The sequence below is a fragment of the Lepidochelys kempii genome, chromosome 10, assembly GCF_965140285.1.
Source record: "Lepidochelys kempii isolate rLepKem1 chromosome 10, rLepKem1.hap1, whole genome shotgun sequence".
Classification (NCBI taxonomy): domain Eukaryota; kingdom Metazoa; phylum Chordata; order Testudines; family Cheloniidae; genus Lepidochelys; species Lepidochelys kempii.
In genome coordinates this window covers 48,785,280-48,809,149 of record NC_136389.1, presented here as the reverse complement: position 1 = coordinate 48,809,149, position 23,870 = coordinate 48,785,280, and the positions used below count along the sequence as shown (strand labels likewise).

General features: G+C 47.7%; 1 protein-coding gene across 3 annotated transcripts in view; it reads right to left on the bottom strand.

The window, feature by feature from the left end:
- The window catches only part of LINGO1 (leucine rich repeat and Ig domain containing 1), a 462,557-nt gene that overhangs the window by 388,691 nt on the left and 49,996 nt on the right, over window positions 1-23,870 (bottom strand). For all 3 annotated transcript variants that reach the window (XR_012153954.2, XM_073303476.2, XM_073303473.2), the window contains exon 2: window positions 21,763-21,962. The gene's annotated coding sequence lies outside the window, so the exon portion shown is untranslated. The remainder of the gene's footprint in view (window positions 1-21,762; window positions 21,963-23,870) is intronic.

Below are 23,870 nucleotides of genomic sequence, written 5' to 3'. Positions count from 1 at the left end.
TATTTTCTTAAATGGCACCGCAAAACTGAGTGTTGAGTGATTTATGATAGGTTCTCTCTAAGCGAAACTCTCTGCTACCACCCTGTTGGTTTATACAACTCAGTTGCTTTGCATATTATGAACTCATTTGTGCGGACTTCTCCTTCAAGATGGTGCCTGGTCTTGTGTTTTGTTGTTGTTCGTTCTTTCTTTCTTTCTTTGGGAAACATTCCTTCTTCTCTGTTTGCTAGGCCTAATTCCAATTCTCTAGCTGGTGTGACTACATTGGAGTGCCTCCTAATTTACATTGTCATAAATCAGGTCAGGGTCTTTTGTTCAGGGCATAACACCTGTTGAAGGAGTTTCTCATGTTGATAGTCTGCTAGAAAAATAATCCTGCTGGAAGTAATCCAGTTGAAAGAGGTTTTATTGCATACTTTTAAAATGCAATTTCTTGCTGACAACTGATGAATGTCTATGGGGATCCATTAAGGGTTTTATTTTATTTCTTGTTTAAGAAAAAATAAAATAAAGGCAGAGCTCAGGACGAGTAAAACAAGTAACTGAGAAAAGGGAGTAACAGTAGCTGCCTCACAGAAAGCGAGTGAAAAGGCTCTGAAGGGCTGAAATGTTTTTTCCTTCATGGAAATCGCTCCCTTTCAGAATGACTAATATATATCTAGCACACTATGTATATTTCCAGAGTAGTGAGATGTTTTTAAAATATCTCACTGTGCCTCAAAATATCTCACAGTGGCTCCATAAAGCAGCCAAAGCACTGCCCACAGAAGCCATAAATAAATAGACATTACATTGACATAAAAAAATGTAGCCATCAAGGGCCAGATCAGCAGACCCATCAGGCATCCAAATACATCCAGCTGGCCACGGGGATGTATGCCTATTGCTCATGCACTCAGGTTGGCTGAGAGTTTCAGGAAAGCCCTTAAGGAGTTAGGCACATAATCCCATTGAAATGCAGTAAGCATTGAGCTTCTAACTCTCTTCTGCTCCTGTGAAAATCCCAGTCAGTGTCTGCACATGCAGATTAGGGACCTGATGCTGCAAATCCTTACTCAAGTGAGTACCCTTTTCTGAAAGCGCCACTGACTTCAGCCAACTCTACTCCTAAGTAAGGCCAGGGCTACACTAGCAACGTTTGCTGGTATAACAATGTCAGTTACACAGCTGTTTCTTTATGACATTTTTATAAAGCCCTCATGTAAACAGTTATACCATCAAAAAAGCCCTTTTCTTGGCATAGCTTATTTTGTTTGGGGGAAGTGGCATAAACTATACCAGCAAAAAAAAACCCTTTGCCTGTGTAAACTGCATCTCCCCAAGGCAGGTTTGCTGGTATAGCCATATGGACAGAGCCATACCAGCACACCTTTAAGCATAGGCTAGGCCCAAGTATTAAATCCTAGATATTCTCTTTCCACCTGCACCCCTAGATTGACTAAAAATCCAGCCTCAAAATGAGAGAGTGCGAAAAGGGACCATCCATTCATTGCGAATTTGCTATCGAATGACTCCCTGATAGGTACCCCATGTATCTAAAAATGGCAAAAGCTCAGTGTGCTTTGCAAAAGCCTTCACAACACAAAATTGGAGCATCAAGGCCTTGCCCTTCAAGAACAGTAGCAAAAGCTTGAGGATAAATTAACAAAACTGGGCAACATCTAGATCTGTTATTGAACTTTCAGTGTCTGCCCTGGCTAAACTAGGGGTTTCAAAGTCCCAGCCCACAGGCCATCTGCAGCCTGAGAACCTCCCCAACATGGCCCGCAGGGCTCCAGCAATTTTGGGACCGGGTCTCTCCCTTTGCCCTGCCTGCCACCCCCAGGCGCTCCCCCCCCAGGGCGATTTAAAATGGCTGGGGCCCCTCCCACCACCAGCAGCTCAGCAGAGCTGAGTGGCTTCCTGCACACTAGCTCCCCGTGGCTGCTGGCCCCTCCCTGTGGCCCCGGGGCGGGGTTGTGCCTCCACACGCTGCCCCCACCCCGAGCACTCTGTGGACAGTGGGAAGCTGCAGGGGCGGTGCCTGGAGGCAGCAGCATGCGGAGGTCCCTGGCCCACCCCACCTTGGAGCCCCAGATATGTGCTGCACACCCTCCCACCCCCCAAACTCCCTCCCAGAGCCTGCACCCAGTCCCCCTTCCCACACACCCCCTTCTACCCCCAAACTCCCTCCCAGAGCCTGCACCCCCACCCTCTCCTCCTGCACCCCCACCCCTGTCCCAGCCCAGAGCCTGCACCCATGACCCTAACTCCATCCAGGGCCTGCACCCCAGATCCCCCTCCCCCACCCAAACTCCCTCCCAGAGCCCAATATCTTACCCCTTCTGCACCCAAACTCCCTCCCAGAGCCTGCACCCCAATCCCCTACCCCAGACCTCCTTCCCCACCCAAACTCCCTCCCAGAGCCTTAGGCAGGTGGGGGGTGGAGTTTGGGGGGGGGTGGAGTTTTGGGGGGCATGAGTGACATTATTGGCCCCCTGGGAGGATTTGAGGACTGGCACTGGCCTTAAGGTAAATTGAGTTTGAGACCCCTGGGCTAAACAGTTTCAAGCCAACTTTGGTTGTCTGATCTCACCTGCCAATTTGGACACAAAAATAATTTTCTGAAGGGGAGTGTGGTCCAGAACCCCAGGTCTTTATGGGTAAGTGCTAACGATGCCATTATTAAGGCTGAGTGGAGGTTTTTGTTGCGTCAACCTTTACTACTGAGAGTAGAAAAGGATCATTCTATCTAATGAAGAATCAAGTGTAGGCTGATACATCACAGTAACAATGAGAAAAAAGCTTGACTGATCCTTCTTTATATCACTAGAATCTGGAGATGTGGGTGGTTATAGTCACTGATCTCCTGGGTTGGAATTTATATGTTTAAAGGCTATTATAATTCTTGAAACCGGAAGAGCCATTCAGCTGTGAAGAACCACATTATTAACCACTGGGCAATCCTTATAATCCCCGAGTGTTTCTTCTTGTACTGATCATACCCTTCATGTTAAGGGGTTATCTAACTTCTGTTTAAACTGTGATTTTACAATAAAATGTAGATTATACAGAAAATTTACAAATTTTTTAGAAATTAAAATTGTATAGAAGATGTACATTCTTGTCAAATGGATCACTTTTGAGAATGGCTCCCACAAGAGACAAGTGCCGTGTGGCTGATTTTCACGTATGCTGTTCAATTTCAAGACAGGTACAAACTCATTGAGTGACAAGGTTGCAGCATAGAAGGTATTTGAGCAGATCAGATTACTACCTTCATTTGCATACCATGATTCTATTGGTTAAAATAGGATTTTCCTCATCCTTTAAAAACAGTTGAATCAATACCCTGGATTCTCAACAACTGCAATCTCTGGGGCGTTTAAAACCCAAATCCACAGCCTCAGCTGAAATTCACAGGTAGTCTTTCTCTATCTAGTGAGCAACACCAAATCCCTTCACACAACAACTAAACTACAGGGTGTTTGAAAGCTAGATCTGAATTTTGAAACCTGAGCCCATTTCTAGTCATATCTCACAGCTAGGAGAGCAGAGCTCTGACATACACAGCTACTGTATCCCTGTTCCTTCTTCCAGGGCCTTTAAGAGTCAGACACACCTTTCCTCCCCTCTCAGTATGCCTTCAGGGCAAGTGAAGGTGTGATTGTAGGACAGACAGGTAGGCAAACACATGTCAGGCTATGTCTACACTACTGTGGTAAGTCAACCTACACTACGCAACTCCAGCTACATGAATAACGTATGTCGAGCTACAGCGGGGTCTACACTGCCGGGGGGTCGACAGAAGAAACTCCCATCGATTTACCTTACTCTTCTCGTTGGGGGTAGAGTACAGGTGTCGACTGGAGAGCAATCTGCTGTTGATTTGGCGGGTCTTCACTAGACCCGCTAAATTGACCGCCAGTGGATTGATCTCAGAGCGTTGATCCCAGCTGTAGTGTAGACATAGCCTGAGTTTTACTCTAGCTAGCACAGGTGACAATGGTAGTGAAAATGTGGTGGTGTGGGCAATAGCACAGATGAGCAACCAGAGCACAAGCCTGCTAGGGACCCTAGGTATGCACTCTGGTTGCTAACCCATGCCATTAAGTCTTTACTATTATTGTTACCTGGGCTAGCTAGATTAAAGCTAATGTGCCTATGCTTTCTACAGTAATGCCTCCACTTGCAGTGTGAACCTACCCGGTGAGGCTTGCGCCTGTGCTAACAAATCTGTCCTGCCAAACGGAGCTCTGTCAGTCAGTTCAATATTAACTTTCCTGGGGATTAGGATTAGCCAGGCACCCTTCGCTGCTGAATGGGGGGGATCTAAATGAACATGAATCAGCAAGGATCATGCAGTGTTCTGGACGAGAAGAAGGATTCTTTGATGAAGACCAAGTCACAGGACCCTTTTTTAAGATGAGGCTCACATGTTCCTTCATGGGCTGAGCAACTCATGTAACATCCCTTGCATGGTTTTGTTTCAGATTGTCAATTCCCTCCTCTCCAACAGAAACGGTCATCACTTTACAGACAGAGACACGTACACACGAAGGGGGGAGTGGAGCAGGAAAAAGACAAACAAATGTGCAGCGTTCCCTACAGAGAGAGAGCTCCAACAACATCTGTTGTCAGATAAGAATGTATGCGCGCACACAGAGATGGTTGCAAGATGAGGTTCTAAAATATTTACAGCCCAAATATCAATCCTCATAAAGAGAGGCAGCGGCTTGGACTCGGGGGGATGGGGTCGGGGAGAGAAAGGACGGAGTTGTTGGTAATGTCATAAACACACAGGCAATTTTATGTATCCCTGGAAACAGCCAAGGAATATGCAGCCTGACAGATGTGCACATGGGTAATATGGGCCTCATGGTTATGAGTATGAGGACATTGGGAGAAATAGATGAGCAGTAATTCAACACACATTGGGCTTGGAGAAGCCTCTGGGCATTGTAATGAATACACAATAGAGACAGCAATGGACAGAAGGGTGGATAAGAAAATCTAGGCATGACATCAAATAAGGGGACACATTCCACATAAGAACAGCACTGACTTGACAGGGATGAATCCACAGAGACAGACAGTCCTGAATGTCCGTCTGGGCAAGCAGAGTAATGGGATAGAATGTACAATCTTAGTTTGGACAGGAAGGTTTCAGCCATGCTTCTGTTTTGCTGGACAGGAACTATTTGGATCAGCATTTGCCAGGGAGAAAATCTATCACACAGGGCAGGATTTGCATTAGTGCAGATGGCAGGCATGGGCTAGCACCATGCTGCTGACAACATAGGACGTAAAAGGGCAGGTGTCATTTTCAAGTGCAAGAGACACATGCAGGAAAAACACAAGAGAAGGATATTGCAGTGGATTGGCAGAGCAGCAGTTAGCGATGGTTTAAAAAAGACAGACAAAACATGGCACTAAAAAGATATGTCCCAACCATCACCCTTATCCCCTCTCTTATATAGGGATCCCTCTCCCACACTTCAGGACAGGAATGATCTCATCATAGGTCTCTACTAACACGTTTGGGGTGCTATGGCATTAATAAATTCCAACCCAGGAAACAGATGGACAACCAGCCACAACTGGCTCATCCCCTTCAGAGGCTGGCCTCAAGCTACTAGTCTCACTGTTGGCCAACCTCCTTCCCACCCATCCAAGAGTCGCTCCGGGATGACACAGGCTCCTCCTGCCTTGGAAGGGGAGGGGTGATGATGCCAAGGGTGAGATGTTAGCTGTTATGCCTTCCTGAGGGGCAGCACAGAGCTCTCAGCCCAAAGGAAAGTGGGAGAGTCTAAGATGGCTTTGCTGCTTCTCCATGCTGGGTTGCTCGGCAGGCCCCAGTGTAGCTTAGACAATCCTATTCCTGTCTAGCTTCCAATGTCCCCAGCCTGCCCTATGGGTGGCAGTGCTGTATGTTGTTGCCCAGTCTGTCTCATCCCCAGCACACCTCTATGCCATGGCTTGTGAAGGGATCCTCAGAAGGCAACCTCACAGGTATCTCCCACAGGGCCTTCTCTGGGTGGTGCTGGGGCTTTTAGAACTTCTTTACACCGCGCCCGGGGCTGGGGTGGGAGTGAGGCTCTCATCCCAAATGTTGGAAGCAGCCTGACCTCCAGTCTATGACCCACAAGTTTACTTTTGCACAAAGACATTTCTGATCCCATCAGTTTCCATGACTGAGTTTTGAAAATTCAGATTTGATGGGTAGACAGGATAACTACCAGGCATGTGTCTACATTAAACAATGGGCAAGAAAAACTGCAGGCTCAGAACTTTTGTGCTTAAAAAGGTGCCCACAGTTTGATCCTAGCAGATTATTTTTAGGTGCTTTTCTTTGGACCAAATTTCTCTGGGTTTTTTTTTGGTTTACAGCACAAGTGGCAGCCTGCAGAGCTACATGAAATGTAGATCCTCCTCTGGTGTAAATCAATAAGCTCCATCAATTTTAAGGATCTCACTCATTTGGGTGCAAACCCAAATCCAAGCCCCACAGAACACTGCAGTGCTCAAGAGATGGATCCAAATTCTGCTGTTCAGGTCAATTTCTACTCCAAAGGGTGGGAGATTCCTCTCACAGGGGATCCTAAAGAGGAGTGACTAGATCTCTTTAGGGAGAGGACAAGAGGAGAGGGGACTGAAAGGGATAAAAAGAAGGGACATGGCAGACACTGCCTTAGGAGAGGGAATTATAGGATACCAGACTGCGCACTCTTCACAATTTAACCCCATGAGACTCAACAACTGATCCCCCTTTTAAACGCTGTGGCCTTCCCACAGAGCGCACTCAGACCACGGTCCCATCACAACTTAGAAGCTATACAGGGCTGGGCCTGGCAGACTTCAAAGGAAAACCGAGGGGCCTGCAAACAATAAACGGTGCTGGGGAACCCTATTCTTTCTTGGGTGTTCACTATTCTAAACTAATCCTGAGGCATGGCCAGGCAGCACTGTTCCACTGGAGACGCATGGCCCAAACCCTGTTTGGCATACATTGACACAGTTCCACTGAAGTCAGAGCTAAGCTGATTTGTAGCAGCTGAGGGTCTGACCTATGGTCTTTAAACTCGGCTTCCCTTAGCACTGGGTGATCATGAGATACCCCCGGCTGCTTTTTGTAAGACAATGGTTGTCCACTCTGGTGTCACAGTGGAATCCATCTCATCTCTTTCAAGCTACCCCTGCAGTTTCCTGGGGAGTAGTCCTTCACTTCTAAACCCTGATGCATCTTTCTGGTGGAAACCGATTGATCCCGTATGTACGCACGCACACAGCCTCTAACCTTTCTCAACTTTTCCTGACTACTGTACCTCTTTCAGGAGACTGATTTGTCTTGCATACCCCCAAATTTTACCTCACTTAAGAACTACTTGCTTACCAAATCAGACATAAAAATACAAAAATCTCACAGCACACTATTACTGAAAAATTGCTTACTTTCTCATTTTTACCATATAATTATAAAATAAATCAATTGGAATATAAATAGTGTCCTTCTATTTCAGTGTACAGTATATAGAGTAGTATAAACAAGCCATTGTCTGTATGAAATTTTAGTTTGTGCTGCCTTCACCAGTGCTTTTTATGTAGCCTGTTGTAAAACTAGGCAGATATCTAAATGAATTGATGTACCCCCGGAAGACCTCCACATAACCTCAGGGGTACACGTACCCCTGGTGGAGAACCACTGCTCTAAAGCACTTTGGGACTTTCTGGATGAAGTGGGTACACATATAAGGTTTTGTATTACTAGAGAAGGGGATAATGGCAATATTAGAAGCATAAATCTGACCCAGGGTACCTGCCACACACGTGCCTGGTTGGAAACCATTCAGTACTTTAGATGATCCTTGGAGCTCTCACACACTCTGTTCAGAACGGCTCTGTATCCCTAAGCCCATTTTCCTTGGATAAACCTCTTTGCTGCCTCTCAGAAGAAGCAAGATGAAAATATGTGTGTGTGTGTGTAGATATATAGATTCCTACTGTTCTGTTAATTAGTGAGAAAGAAAATGCATCTGATTGGAAAGAGGATAATTCCTGCCATTATCCAGGCTCAAGAGGGGAAAAATGATATTAACGGGTACGATTATTCTCAGGAAAAATCCATTTATTGTCGTAAAGGTAAATCTAACTTGAATTAAGATACATGGGGCTCAGCTATCGATTAGCTTATTAAACAAACAAACAATCTGATGTTTCTTTTCTGTTGTTCTTAGGGGTTATGAATTATTCTCACTATTAACGAACAATTTATCATGACACCCAACTGCTGCTTTTCCTTGCTCATGTTCTGGGAGCTTTCCTCATTTATCATGGATTATTACAGGACTTCATTAGGTTAAATTAATATAGAGCTTAGTAGGCTCTTGTTTATTAGTTAAACATTTCATGTTTCTTATAAATTAATCTTAGTGTCTTCAGGTTCTCACTCCGAGCAGACGTAGATTTAATTAACTGGCATTTATTCTTAGCAACAGATTGCAATTCCATTGTTCACAGTGAGTTGCAGCCTCCTCTATGAGTAATTCCATTGAAATCAATGGGACTAATTGCAGGCTAAGGTGGTATTCAGTATCTGACCCTTAATGATCAAGCTGGAGTGATCAGAATAAAGTGAGTTGCCATGGAGTCACAGGAGGGTTTGACAGTGAAATCAAAAATTTGGGAGATTTTTGCCTCTAGGAATAAAAATGGAAGCATGGTCAGAGCACACACCAAGGATAATTTAACCTGCATTTCCACTGCTTTGAAGCACTGAGGAGCTGGGTGGATACGGGAGCTAAGTTGGAAAGGAGAAGGATACTGGAGAACGTGAAGGAAGAGAGAAGGAGAGACAGGAAAGCAATTGAAAGAGGGTGGGAGATAGAGCGGTACTAGTGATACAGAGGGAGAGGAATCCATTTCAGGGAAAGAGATCCCATTACTGTATCCCTTGCAAATGGGGTCATGTTACTCACGGCTCCTCCTTTTGGGATCTCAGTTCCAGACCACAGGAGTGGGTGGTTGAAGGATACAGCATGCTACCATGGCTGGAATTTGGCCAGAACACTAACAATCCTATTTCTTCTGGCAAGTGCCATGGAAACTTTAATGCCAATAAGTGGTCAGGACAGACCTCATGGAGGAGGATAGGCTAGCTGGGACTCATGAGACATGGGTTCCATTCCCTACCCTGCCACAAATTTCCTGAGTGCCTCTGGGCAAGTCTCTAGTCAGCTCCCCACCTGTCAGAAGAGCCCATGGCACACAGTACCTGTGATCAGATTAGCTACCCAAGAAGCACGACCCAACCCATCAAGACAAAGGAGGGAGATCGGCTGCTGCTGCCAGCATCCCAACACCAGCCTTCTGAAAGAGTACAAAAAGAGACCACTGCCTCCTTTAGGCAAATCCTATAGGGGCATATTCACAATCATCACTGGCATTTGCTTGATGCCTACTGGAAGGATTTCATTGTGCCATCAATACAATGGTCACAAAACCATTGTGCTCATTACAAAATCTGGGTATTAACACCCACATATTCATCAGGGATGGTGTGAATGATTATTCCTTTAAGGATGGCCAGAAAGCCTTTATTATAGTGGATGGAGGAAGGGGCACCGTCCTTGAGGAACTGAAACAGTCAGACATGCACTCAGTTACCTATCTTCCCCTTTCTTTCGGTTGAAGGAAAGACAGTGCAAGGATAAATGACCACCACGAGGACTGGATTACCTAGAGCAGAAGAAATAGACAGACTATTCTATTCAAGGAGGACAGCCTATTGTACAGAGAACACGACAAAGGCTTATTGCCACATTTATAAAAATCCCTGACGCTCCAAGATAACAAAGCAGAAAAACTGATAATGAGGTGCCTCTTTCCAAAAATGCTGAGTTTCCAGTAGAAGTCTTAAATTACACTCCGTATGTTACATGTAAAAACCCTAGAATAATGCCATGTAATGGCGACAAATTCAAATGCCCAAAAGTCACAATAATGAGTTCCTTCTCACAGCAACTTCAACTTACCCACGTTTCCAAGAGAGAGCTTTTCTCACTAATTGGACTCTTAGTGGTAACCTACATACAAAACAGTGGGCCCATTTCTGAGCCTGCTCATGCTGAGTTGACACTGGTGTAAAAACTGTTGACTTCAGTTGGCTTGCAGTGCTGAGAGAGCACAATTAGGCCCCACGCATACAATTTGTGAGTTACCACATGAACCTTAATTCATCCCTTCCCTTCCTGACTCATTTGTGGTCAGTTCTGCAGCATTAGTGTTACATCAACTTAGTTTTTTTGCATTTAATTTCCATTAGAAAAGAAGGGAGAATCTTCCTATTTAAATCATCTCAGAATCTTCCCTTTCTTGGCCCTATCCCTGCTAACCCCAAGGTATTCCCCAACTGAATTATACCTAGTATTAGAGCTCACTCCCTAGCTGTTTGCAGTGATGCATAAAAAAACCCACCCATTTACAAGATACCTCACAAGTCCAGCTGTCATGCACCTCTCCCCCCTCCCAAACTCCAAGCCTCTGCACCTCTAAAGGAGAGCAGATATGCAGGAGGGAAAAAAGCACAAGCATCTCTGACCCAAGATTTGTGTCTCCAGCTGTGGAAATCTGATGGGGGTTAGCAGCCAGTGAGAGAGGCATTTATTGCATGTTCCAGCTTCACCTGGAAGGGTGAGAGTGACCTCTCCATTTCACAGGAGTTTTGTGAAACTCCAGCAGCACAGAGTTAGGAGGAAAGCCAGTGATCACCAGCCACACAGGAGTTTCCCCTCCAGAGGGGAAATCCTCAAGGCTTGTAGACCCGTTGCCATCCCATGTCACAATCTCGCCTGGTATAGAGGACGTAGCTGAAACACCTCTGTACTCTGGCTGTTCTCTGCTGCTAAAACGTCCTCTTGTGGCCATAAGTGGCTGAGCAAAGGTTGGAGCAGCCCTGAGGCATCTCTAATTTCCACCAGGGATGAGACCAGTCCCCAGAAGCCAAGTGCTGCAGAGGTGGCACAGAGCCACCTTGTGTCCCTCCCTTCCTGAGCTCTGTGGCCCTGAGGTTCATGTCCATGCCAGATCACTGCCAAGGCTCTTTACCACTTTGTCCAAGTCTTCTCACTCCAACTCTCACCCACCATCCCAAATGCACACGGACTCATCCTAATTAGTGTTCCAAACACACATGCCCCACGCTCAAGGAGAGTTGCTCATGAAGTCAGTTGACCTTTAGAAGAGGCCAGTCTCTCAGAATTCAATTTATTTACTGGAGCACTGGCAGCAGTCTGATTTGAAAAGTAGGACAAGAAAATAAAAGGAAAGGAGAGAGAGGGGGAGAAAAAGACACACAGGTGCAGTCTATATAAAACACACACAAAGCACACAAGCAGAGGACAGCAAACCCATTAATCGCTCCAGTCCCCTTGAATGACCTTGGGATTCTAGGGCACGTTGCAGTAATATTAAGAGAAAGGAAGGAGGGCAGAAAAAACAACAACAAAGAAATAAACGAAAGAGTGAGGGAGAACGTATGGCAGCTTACTGCACGCAACGGAGTCTGGCACTGCAGAAGCAGGCTGGACAGGTCACACCAGAGCAGTGGCAGGGCAGGTGTGTCATCATCTGGGGAACAGGGGATGTGGGAATACAGCCAGCTAAGTTCAGGCAGTGTGGCCCAGTCGCTAAAGCAATAGCCTAGGTTCTATTCCTGATTCTGCCACTGGCCGGCCAGGTAACCTTGGGCACTGGGTTCAATTCTCTGGCCTGTGTTCTGCAGGAGGTCAAACTAGATGATCATAAGGATCCCCTGTAGCCTTAAAGTCAATGAGTAGGGCCCTACCACATTCACGGTCCATTTTGATCAATTTCATGGTCATAGGACTGTTTAAATGGTATATTTCATGATTTCAGCTCTTTAAATCTGAAATTTCATGGTGTTGTAATTGTAGGGATCCTGACCCAAAAAGGAGTTGTGTGGGGGGGTTGCTAGGTTATTGTAAGGGGGGATTGTGGTATTGCTACTCTTACTTCTGTGTTGCTGCTGGCAGCGATGCTGCCTTCAGAGCTGAGCAGCTGGAGAGTGGTGGCGGCTGCTGGCCGGGAGCCCAGCTCTGAAGGCAGAGCCGCTACCAGCAGCAGCGACGCAGAAGTAAGGGTAGCATGGTGTGGTATGCTGCCCAGCTCTGAAGTCAGCACAGATGTAAGGGTGGCAATACCATGATCCGCTAACATAACCTTGTCACCCCCTGCAACTCCTTTTTGGGTCAGGACCCCCAGTTTGAGAAACGCTGGGCTCCCCCCATGAAATGTGGTCTTTCGTGTGCTTTTACCCTATGCTATACAGATTTCATGGGGGGAGACCAGATTTCATGGTCTGTGATGTGTTTTTCATGGCCGTGAATTTGGTAGGGCTCTATCAATGAATCTACCTACACACCGTAGCTAGTTGATATCATATGGCCCCCTCAGTCATACCGCTCTCCCGTCCAAATGCTCTGTTGGCCTACATGGGCACAGCTCCTTTGATTCCAGTGCAGTTTTGTCTTTTTATACCATCAAGTGTCTGTCCCACCTCTCTCTTGCCTCTCCCACATGGCTTTTGTATGAGGTTTTGCTTCCTCTCCTCACTTTTCATGCCACCCCCTGGGATCAACACGCACTGTTTACTCTGGCTAGGGCATCACGCTGACCTGCTCTATGTCCCAGAATTCAGTGCAGGCTGAGAGGCAGGCTGTAGCCTACAACTATGAACAGGAAACTTCTCAGCTGGAAGCTTGCGTGTGTCCATAGCTCTTGCAGGAGGGCTTAGCACAGCACAGCCAGCTGGGAGGCCTCTCTCCCAGCTCCCAGTGGCACAGACCAAAGCCCTGTAGCTGCAGGGTGCAGACCGAGCAGCCGTCACAGCAGTGTCTTCAGGGACAACTTGTGTGGTTTGGAGTTTACAAAACCTTCAAGACAGAAACATTTTTGGGAGGAAGTGGAACTTCCTGTCAGACAAAATGCTTTTCCAGTTGCAAGGGGTGTGTGAAAAGCCACTGGCCACCTGTGCTGGTGTATCAAGCATAGGGCTGAGCACTAGGTGGTCAAACCAGATTTTACACATGGTTTGAATTCCTGCTACCAGAGTGGGTCAACAGAGGGGCCCTACCTCCCCTCTTACACCCCCTTTTTACCAATGGGGAAACTGAGGCTCAGAGAGGGCAAGTACACTGTCCCCATTCCCAAAAGAGAGACCAGCATTAGAACACAGATCTTATTTCCTACACCTCATCTTAACCCCCAGACAAGTTACATAAGCATCTCAGTGCCTCGTTTACCCATCGTTAAAGTGGCCTTGTATAGAAAGTAAGCAACAGGTAGGATGACCAGATAGCAAGTGTAAAAAATCGGGACAGAGGGTAGAGGGTAACAGGTGCCTATATAAGAAAAAGCCCCCCAAATTGGGACTGTCCCTATAAAATCAGGACATCTGGTCACCCTAGCAACAGGCATCTTCCAAACAGGCTGTATTCTCCTTGGAACTCTGAAGTCTGAATGCCCTGTATGATGCCATGGGCCACATGGGAACTGAAGTGACTGCAGCTCTTGGGACCAAGCCTGTAATACAGAGCGTGTTCAGAGGCTGAGCAAAACAATGCAAGAGGCACTCAGAACTTCACAGGTTCAAGCCTCTAGTGAGTCTACTGGCTTCATGTGAATGAGGCTGAACACTACTGCCAGATGCATGCTACAGAAAACCCTGCTTTCAAAACCTGTTCTTCCTTCTGTCGAGTATCACCATCAGGGAACCAGTGGCCTTTGACTGCATGGATCTCCATTTGCTTTAGCCTGACAATATACAGCATTGCTAGGATCTTGGTCATCAGAGCACTTAGTCAGCCAGGCCATGCATTTCAGCAAGCCCCTGTAGTGGTGAGAGTCCTGATGGTGGGGGGGGGGGGAGAAGGCTTTGTCCGCTATAATGTACCTGCCCAGATCCACTTTGATCTAGAGGGAGATATTCTGGGAGTCACTTTAGACAGCTGGCAGGAGCTAAAATGTCAGCTGAGCCATCAGCCCAGCTCCACTCCCCCTCTCCCAGGATCAGCATTTACCAGTTTCATTTGCTAGATGTAAAACATCTCCACAGTGAATGCAACCCTGGCAATGAAATCCCGCCCCAGACACGCACACTGCACCAGCCAGGAGCACAAAGACAGGACAGGGCTGTCAAATGAGAAATTTCTAAAAGCAGGGAAGAGAAGTGCTCCGACGAATAGAATATCACACTCTCCCCTCCATCACAACAGCCCAGCTCTCCTCCTCCTCTCTTTCCAAGCTCCTCTGCCACCTGTTGCCTGAGTCCCTCCATTCCCCTGAATATAAAACTTTTATTATTCAGAAGAATCTCTTGATTTAGAAAGGTCTCCCAGGGTATGTTACAAATAAAAATCCTTTAATTGGGAAGTTGTTTTCTTTTTAACCCCAACATAAAAATGTCTGGGGAGAATTGAGTAAAATATTCTGCTGGCGTTTTTTCAGTTTTTTTTTTTACATTTACCCCCCCCACACACACACAGCTTCCCCCCTCAATACTTTGAACTCCTGCCAAAAAAAGCTGTCACATTATTCACAGTTTAACAGCTCTTTGGCTCTAGCTACAAAACATCCAAGCTCAACACAGCCCCAGTATACACCCAGGGTCAGCTGGGACTTCCTTCCTGATGTATCACTCTCCCCTACAGCACCTTTTGCTTGGAGAGGCTGGGGATGCAGCCCCAGTCCAGTGCTCTATCCACTTGGCTAGACTGCCTCCCCCTACAACAAGAAGCTGGGGGCTGCCAAAGCTCGGAATTCCCTCACACCTTGCACTGCTGTACCATTCCCTGCCGGGAAAAGCTTGGCTTTTGTCAGCTGGAGGCTCTTTTACAGCCAGTAAGTGCGTCATCTTTTCCTATAGTTTAAGGGGTGTCTCGTTTCACCATATTGTACCATTTCATACTGGCCAGATCACTACATTGTGTTTGGTAAGGCAATGCTCCATACATGCTCCAGCTGAGGTCTGTGTGTGCTAGCTGGCTTTCTAGCTGCAATCCTGTGCATGCTAGTGTTTGCATACAGATTATCATCAACCTCTGAAACATAAAAGAAAAAAAACCTTTGCAAGCAAGTTTCTAGTCTCTGCTTTGGGATTTGAGCGAGAGACACAGAGGGGGAAGAGATAAAGGAGACACGGATCTCAGCAAATCACAGGTACCTCAGAACCAACGGCTTTAAGATGCTGGCTTTGCTGCTAGTTAAATTTAGTTGTGTGTATGACAACAGTGACAGCCACAGTTTAATACGAGGGTTGTAGTCCCTATGGACACTGCAGGGGTCTAATACGTCCAGGCTGGGTTGCTGATCTAAAGCCTCATCCCCACTGGGGAATGCAAAAGCAGTTGTGACAGCAACTGTGTTACCAAGATCACTTCCAAAGGCAGGGGCAGCAGATTCACTCTACCCCCTGAGGAACTGGAGAACTATGGATTTCAGATCCACCAGGACTCTGCCTAGACAACGGGGAGGACCCCCAAATCCAGTAAGTTCAGTACAACTGTAAACCTCTCTTAACACTCACCTAAGTAACAATGCAATCAGCTGACACCATTGTAAATATGCCAAACTATGTTTATATGGGTGTGGAGGAGCGTTTCAAAGTGTGTTTAAATTAGCTCAATTGAGCTAACCTAATGGACAGGATCCCACACCAATCCTAGGAGAGCAAGGAGCATTTGCTGCCCTCTACTGGTGGTTCATACCAGAGGTTTGAGAGTTTGCTACAGTAGTCCAACTAGTCTTTTAGCTCCACTTTCAAAAGTCCCAGCTTTAAGTCCCAATGATGGTCCAGTTACAGCTCCAAGGTGGTTCGCAGAGGGACAGTGAGTCACTTTAAAGCAGAGCTTTGTCTGAGGTTTAAGATCATAGCACGATTCAGACACAGTCTGGAACAAGCTTTGCAAAACCCCGGGGTGAGGTAGGAACGCGACTGCCTGATTTTAAGTGAGTTAGAATCATTAAGCATTTTTCAAAGAGGCAGCATGGATAGGCCTCGAACATGGCCCAGTTGCTGGCTCCCCTGGCTCTACATCAAGGAGTTGGAATATTTCAGCCTTTGTTTGACAATGCATTTCTAATCAATGCCCCTTGAACTCCACACGGCCCACCTCCCATCAGACACTCACCCCAGCCAGGATGGGATAGGGATGTGTGGGATACCAGACATAACGCAAGGCAGGGGAATAACTTTGTATCTTTCTCCCATGCAGAGAACCCATGGGCAAGCTGAACCCAAACACCACCTGAGCACGCTCCACAATACTAGTAGAAATAACAAAGTCCTCTAGCCGCTAGGATGAATCACTGCTTTGATTTGCAGCCACCAACATGGGGCTGTACTTGGGCCCCACCACAAGTGAAACATAGGCATCTATTACATCCCAGCAGGTGAACCATCGGGGGCTACACCATTCCGGATAGAGTCTGTGTCAGATTCATGATGGCAGCTCCTTCTGCTTGCCCCGGAATACTGCAGAGCAGGGTTCTGATCTCAACCTCCTGAATTGGTGAGTTCAGGGGAGACGGAGATCACTGACGAGGCAGCTTCAGCACTACGGAACTGTTTATTTTGCACTGTGAGGCTGTGCTTAAGATGCAATTTATTTCCTGGGAGTGCTCATTAGCCCTGATTGTGCAGCAAAAACCACAGCCTAGTCCTATCGAATGAAAGCGTCAAGTGCACACAGAAAAAAAGGACAAAAACCAGAAATAAATCAAAGCTGCTCCTAATGCTGGGGTCTCACATACCAGCTTTTTACCTCTAATTAGGATTTCTCCCCCACCCCTCAGCAGTCTGAAGTCTTCTCCCCTTGCCCAAACTACCGTCCATTTATCTAAGGTATTTTTCTGGTCCCCATTATCGCAGCCTCAGAGTGGCTCATAATCTCTAGTGTATTTATCCTCTCGCACCCCTGGGAGGTAGGGCAGCGCTAGTCTCCCCACTGTATGGATAGGGATGGGCTCAAGGTCACAGAGTCTGATAGAGTTGAACTCTGCTTTGCTCTCAGGCTCTGGCAACAGTCTCATTCTGACTCCTGTACTTATGGAGATGGGTTCACACCAAAATCCCCCAGATGAAGACACCCCTTTGGGGGACATTTTGATCCAGCCCCTAACTCTGGGGCTCTGACCCTCACTTGTAGTGCCTTATGAAGGCACAATTCCTTTCCTGCATTACAGGGCATAAGATCCTAGAAGAATGCATTGAAGGTATGTGATAAGCCACCTCCCCAGGTGTTATTTAGGGTCCCCTTTCCTTGCTGTTTCTCTCCAGTCCCTTTGTCAGATCTTCCCTCATTAAATCTTTTCATTTTTCCATTCTCCATCTTTTATCTGAAGCCTTCCCCTCCTCTCTTCCACTCCCCCCACCCACTTTCCACCTTCCCCCATTTTCAGTCCATTTTTGAGCAACATGTGACTGACTGAGTGCAGGTGGACAGATACCTACCTAGGAAGGACCCACCTCAGCCTTCCCCAGATTCGAGGAGAAGGCCGGCATCCGCTTACCACTCAAGGCAACTAATGGGAAGGATTCCAACTGACCAGCCACAGTGATTTAGCAGTTAATAAATGTTAAAAGCAGGTCTATAAATCACACACACAGGAAGTGACCTGGACAGGGGCTTAATGAGTTAGCAGAGGGTTTAATTTAAAAGCCATTTGGCTGGAAGGTGCGATGCAGAAGAGTCAAATAACTCTTAAAAAAACACTCTCAAAACAAGGAAAAGGGGAAGAGGTAGAAGTGGACTGCTGGGGAAGGCCAGACCTGGAGAAGCTGTGATCCCCTGCAGTCTGCAGACAGACGATCCTGGGAAACGCCAGCCTCAGGTGGGCAGTCCGATTACCCCCACTCACCCCAGCTGCCAATCCCCCTCAGACAGGTCAGGCCTGGTGGAGCCCTGATTTCCCCACTCCCAACCAGGGGTTTGGGGCACGTTCAGAGATGAGGCAAGCTCCCAGACTTTGCACTGAACTGCCCTCACCGTCCACCTGACAGCCAGGAGGGGCTGGGGCTGGAGGAACTGAGAGTCCTTCCTCCTGTACCAGCCCAGGCCAGAACAGCTGATGGCGTTCTTACTGGGACAATCTAGCAGTAGCAAAGCAGAGACCTCTTCCTTCCCAAAACTCACACACCTGGGTGGCTCTGCCTCTGACCTATTGAGTGACCTTGGGCAAGTCATTCCATCTCTCCCTGCCTCTGCTTTCCATCATGTCTATTCTGAGGCAAGGACTGTCTCTCATTGTGCTGGTACAACACCTACCACAGTGCCCTCAGGTGGAGCCTAGCCAGCACTGCAATCCATACAATAAATAATAATCCTTATCCTGCACTGCCTCCTAAGACGATCCTTCTTACACCCATCCTGTTTACATGTAAAAAGGTACCATGTGCCTCATCTAAAACTAGATTTAACCCGTGAGCTTTCTCCCTTGTTTCCCTGGATTCGTGGTGCACCCCTTATCTCTTTGCTCTGAACACATGCATTCCACGGACTAAGGGGCACAAAGGCACCTCCTAGCTTTGTACCAGGGTAGAACAATCCTATGTCTTGTCCTTCTCCTTTAGGACATTCCAGTACCAGCCTGCAAGAGAACCTCCCTCCCTGTTGCTATAGTAAAACACCCATATGTCCTGGCAGTTTTCCTATCTATTTAAGACGAAGTTTACTTCAGCTAATCCAAGGGGTTATGGGAGTTTGGACCTGGGTGAACAGAATTGTGGGGAGAGTATAGTACTACATTCAGTTAATTTCACTTCCCAACATTTCCAGTAATACAATGCATAGCATGTATGTATTGGCTAGCACCAGGGGATAAGCTGTCTACTTTGCAGGGATTTTATCCTGTGTTTATTCCATGGCCCCCACTGTCCCACTGCACAAGCTCATGAAGCACTTTTCCCAAATCCCCTCTCTGTGCATGGCAGATCTGGAGCTGTAAGTCAGTCATTATTTGCCTTAACATGGAAACCAGAGGTGATTTTTTGCAGCTTCCACACACACAGATGTATTCAGATACTCTCTCTGTAGGATGTGCATGGACATTAATAATCCCTCAGAGGGGGACTGGACATGGAAATGGATAACGAGACTATCCAGATTTAGGACTGTTAATGCGACCAGAGTTTTTGGAAGGAATATAATACATCCCGCTTCACAGCTTAATCCAGTCCCTAACTACGAGGTGAGACCTTCCTGGGGGTAGACCATCCCACATCTGTCAACAGAGGAAGGTGCACAAAACTCTGCTGAAACATATGGTGCTGGCCACTGCTGGAGACAGGACTCTGGACAAGATGGACCGAGGGTGTGATCCAGTCTAGTAATCTCTGTGTTCCTAACCACCCACGGGACATACATGCACACATACACCGCTGTTGAAATCTTTCCTCCCCGTCAGCCTCTTGGGGCCTGTTTGTCCACTGCCTTGCAGCTGGTGTCATCACTTCCTCCTGGGCACATCTTCTGCGCAGCCTGTCTGGGGGACTCTGCTGCTTTGTACTATTGCAAGCGATGACACAAGGTGCTCAGCCATGGAGAATCACACCCTCAGTTAGAAGGCAGCAGCTTCAGGCTCCCCACGACACCGGACCCAGAGAAGCTCCCCTTCAGGCGCCCCCCTGCAGTGCACCCTGCGTGAGCACACACGGCCCGCATCAAACCAAGGCAGCTCAGCAGCATACAGTAACTACTGGCCTGCTCAGGGGTTGGCTGGGTGCCTCTGCTCCACCATCCCTCAGAGCAAGCAGGCGGGCTTGGCTATAAATGCACTGGGCACCCTGGCTGAACTGCAACGGATGGGCACTAGGGAGAAAAAAAAAAGGGGGGGTGCTCTTAACTCTAGGTAAAATCCTAGTGAAGATGGCAGTTTGCACACAAGTTACCAAGTTAGAAGACTAGGTTGCCCTATAGGCTAACAATCCTCTATTGCAAGAAAACAGTCTTTAACTCAACCTGCTAAGTAGTGTTAACTGCCCAGATTTTGCCTCGAATTAAGAACACCTTTTTCCCTCATGAAGACAAGGCATTAGCACCCAAAAAGCGCATCCATTCACCCCCTCTAAAATCTACTCAGTGCGGAGGGCAGACGGGAGGGATTGGAAGCATGTGAGAGAGAAGAAAAATGGTTAGAGAGAGAAGAAGCACATGGGAGCACCCTGTGCTTTAATGATGGGGAATGTGTCCCTTTGCTAGGAGAAGAACACCACTAATCTCCAGACAATGTCAGGGTAATGTTTTCCATCTATTCCAGCGGCACTGCACCCCCAGCCCGCCTCCAGCTGAAAGCCTCTTTCTATGCCCTCCAGGCCTCTTCTGGGGGAGAGAAGGCTGGGCCCATTCTGGGAACTCTTAAGGGTTTTATTGAGACAAATTGCAGAAAATTATATCGAAAGCACATCAATGGAGCTGAACCAATCACAACAATTCAGCTCCCACAGCCCCAGCCCAGCCTCATTAGGGTCTAATGAGGAGGGAGATTGCTGTGGTGGAAGCACCACTCCATGCACAAAGAGGGATGCAGGAACATTTGAATCCAAGTGGCCTATGCTTCATTCTGTCCTAACCCGGCTGCGCTTATTGTTAACCCTTTCTGTACCAGCATGGCCACCTGCAGGAAGCCAGGGCAAGGGACCTGCATTGTCAAGGTGTTCATGGGGGCCGGACTGAGTGCACTAGGTCATCACCATAAGGCTGTTCAACCCCATTTCTTATTGGGAGGCAGTGTAGGCTAGCAGACAGGGCACTAGCGCAGGACTTGGAAGACCTGCGTTGCATTCCTGCCTTTGCCACTCCTCCGTTGGGTGATCACGGGCAAGTTACTTCACCTTCCCGTGCGGATTTGAAAGGTGTCACTAATTTTAGGGAAGGGGAATCCTGTGGTTTTCATTTGTATCTGTTCTTGGAAGTTGTGTTGTTTTTCACCTTTTATTTATTTATTGTATTACGTGCAATGGCCCATGGCGATGGCGCTATATTAACAAACTTCAGACTTGAGCACTTCACTTTTCCCTGTGCCCATTTCCCCACCCACCTTTAGTCTGTCTTGTCTAGAAGGCAGTGGCTCTCTCTTACTAGGTGTATGTACAGCTGGGCCTCTCAGCGCTCCCAGAATAGAAAACCATCCTCCTCGGGTTGCTTACAGGAGCTTACCTGAACATTCTGGTTTGTTACTGCAGGGCTGTACATGAGGGTTGGGCTTACTACACTGGTCGGTTACTGCGGGCTTGGTCAGAGTCAGGTTGTTCTCTGCCCACTCACCATGATTTTGCATCATTTTATGACCACCAAAGGATACTCTAAAAGACACACAAATATAAGCACTGGCTTAGACTTTGCAGACAGAGAAGATGGGTTAAAATGGGGGCCTTTCTGCTCTGATTCTACCCCTTTGAAAAGCAAAGCAGAGAGAGAGAATTCCTGCATTGCTTGCAGAAGATTTCACCCATCTACACACGTCCTACTCCCCTCTACAATCCCCTGCAAGTCCTGGACGGCAAAGCCACAGGCCAACACATCACAGAGCAGCAGACGCGCATGCCAAACCTTGCCACCATCTGTCACTGAAGTGCAAGGAATCAAACTCCCGCTTGGATGAGGCGAGGGATGTGACATGACACAAGGCAACCAAGAAGCAAATGGCCCTCAGCTGGGGAACAACAGGGAGGCCTGTTTGCCAAGGAAAGAGAATGAATATGGGTCTTACCTTCAGAGAGCCCCAAGAGACCCTGGGTGGGGCTACAGGAGGCTGCAGCCTTTGGCCTTTTCCTGGTGGTGGGCTTCTTTCAGCAAGGCTCTTCTTGGCACAGCAGAGTCCTCTACAAGTGCTGAGGTCCCAAGGATGTGGGGCTGCTCCTTTGGGTCTCCAGATGTTGAGAACAGCTCAAGGCCCTCAGGCACAGCAGGCTGAAGTGAGAAAGGAAACACAAAATTTAGCAGCACAATCTGAGCAACGTGGCCTAATGGTCATGGGGCCTTCCTCGTCACTCATGCTGGACAAATGTGATTGTCTCCCCAGTTCAGATAAGGCAGAGGAAGGTCAAAACCACCACTCTCTCTCTCTCACACACACACACACCCTGGCCAGCTCCAGCATGGCTGCTTCCTTAGGCAAACAGTCAGGCATCTCAGCTCCTCCCCGCCTGCAAGCTGCCACAGGCCGATATACAGCATTTAGCTGCCCCTAGTATTATTGGTGCCCTGGGTGATCACCCCCTTCCTGGCACAGGACAGCCAGCACCCTGTGTAGATGCACTACAAACACACATTCACATACCAACGCTTGTACATGCACAGAAGTCCGCCCAGCACCCACATACAAACTGGCCTGTTAAGTTAGGAGCCCAGTTTTTGTGTACTTCACCTCCCAGTATACAAAGTCTGCCTGGGAAGGGGCAGGGCTGTGAGGAGATTCAAGATGGAGGCTCCAACGGGATGAGACTGTCACTTAACCTGAGCTAGATTCTCTGTAGACATTGTTGTTTAATGGCTGAGGGGGAAAAAAGCCTCCAAAATAGTCAGCCAATCAGAGCAGAGCAACTATATCTATCTATATCTCCAAGCGGCTCAGCAGTACACCACACCCAGGAAGTTGGCACCCAGGGCAACTGTCCTGCTCACCCACCCCTAGAACTGGCTCTGGGAGCAGCCAGGATGGATTTGTGAGGGACACTAACGTTGTAACCCATTAACACTGACAGCCAAGCTCTAGGAAAGATAGCCTGGGGTACCTCTTCAGGTTTAATGGGCCAGGCATATAAAACAAACATAGTCCATCTCCTTCTTCAGAGATACTATTGATAGGGTCTGACAGGCAGGGAACATAATGACACTGCACAATGGCTGTTTGATGGCCTATCTGCAATACACTGGAGGGCACAGCCTTGTGCAGTGTAGCCAGGAGCTCCTTCCACAACTGTTTCATCCATGTCATGGTTTACAGAGAATGAGGCTGGTCACATTAGGCACCCCAAGTTTTGTTTAGTTGGTCTGGCAGCTGCAAAGCCAGAGAGGACCACTGGGTCTGCCCACATCCAGTACCCTCAAGAAGGAATCCTCAGTGTTGACCCCTTTCATTGTATTTGTTTTTCTTAAAGCCCAAGATCTGTGAATCATGTGACTACAAGAAAATCTCATCTTTCATTTAAAAATACAAGTTTCTAGCCCTCATGGTGGAGCAGATAAGCCTGAGAACATGAACCAAGTGCACCCTAAAGGCTCAGAAACCAAAAGAAAAAGAACCCAGATTTTTTCATGATTTTTAAGCCAATCTTATAATTTTGGTGGGGTTCAATTCATGATTTTTGAATGCTTGGAGCTAGCAATACTGAATCCTCTTTAGATTCATTAAAACCAAGTTCCATCTCCTCCCCCACCAGTGATTCAGAGAAATCATCACAAACAGAGCTCTTGCCAGACGCACCAAGAAAGAGGCCAAGACCACGAGCTTGTCTAGGCCATGGGGTAATGCGCTTTCCTGGGTGTGGGTGGGAGCAGGGGCAGCGAGTTGTATAGGCCCTTGGTGCCCGGGCTCCAGAAAATTCAGGGCCCGGGGCCTGGCTCCAAAAACGTTCTGGGCCGGGTCTCTCCCCTGGCCCCACCTGCCACCCCTGCACACCTCCTCCTGAGCATCTCCCGACCCCGCCTGCCACCCCTGCGCACCTTCCCCAAGTGTCCTTGCCTGCCCTGGGTAGCGGGCCGCTGCCCTGGGTAGCGGGCCACTGCCCCCTGCTGCTCTGTGCTGCACTCCCTCACTGGCCACTGCTAGCTACAAGGGAGCTACGCCACGGAGAGACTGAGGCAGCTGCTTCGCCT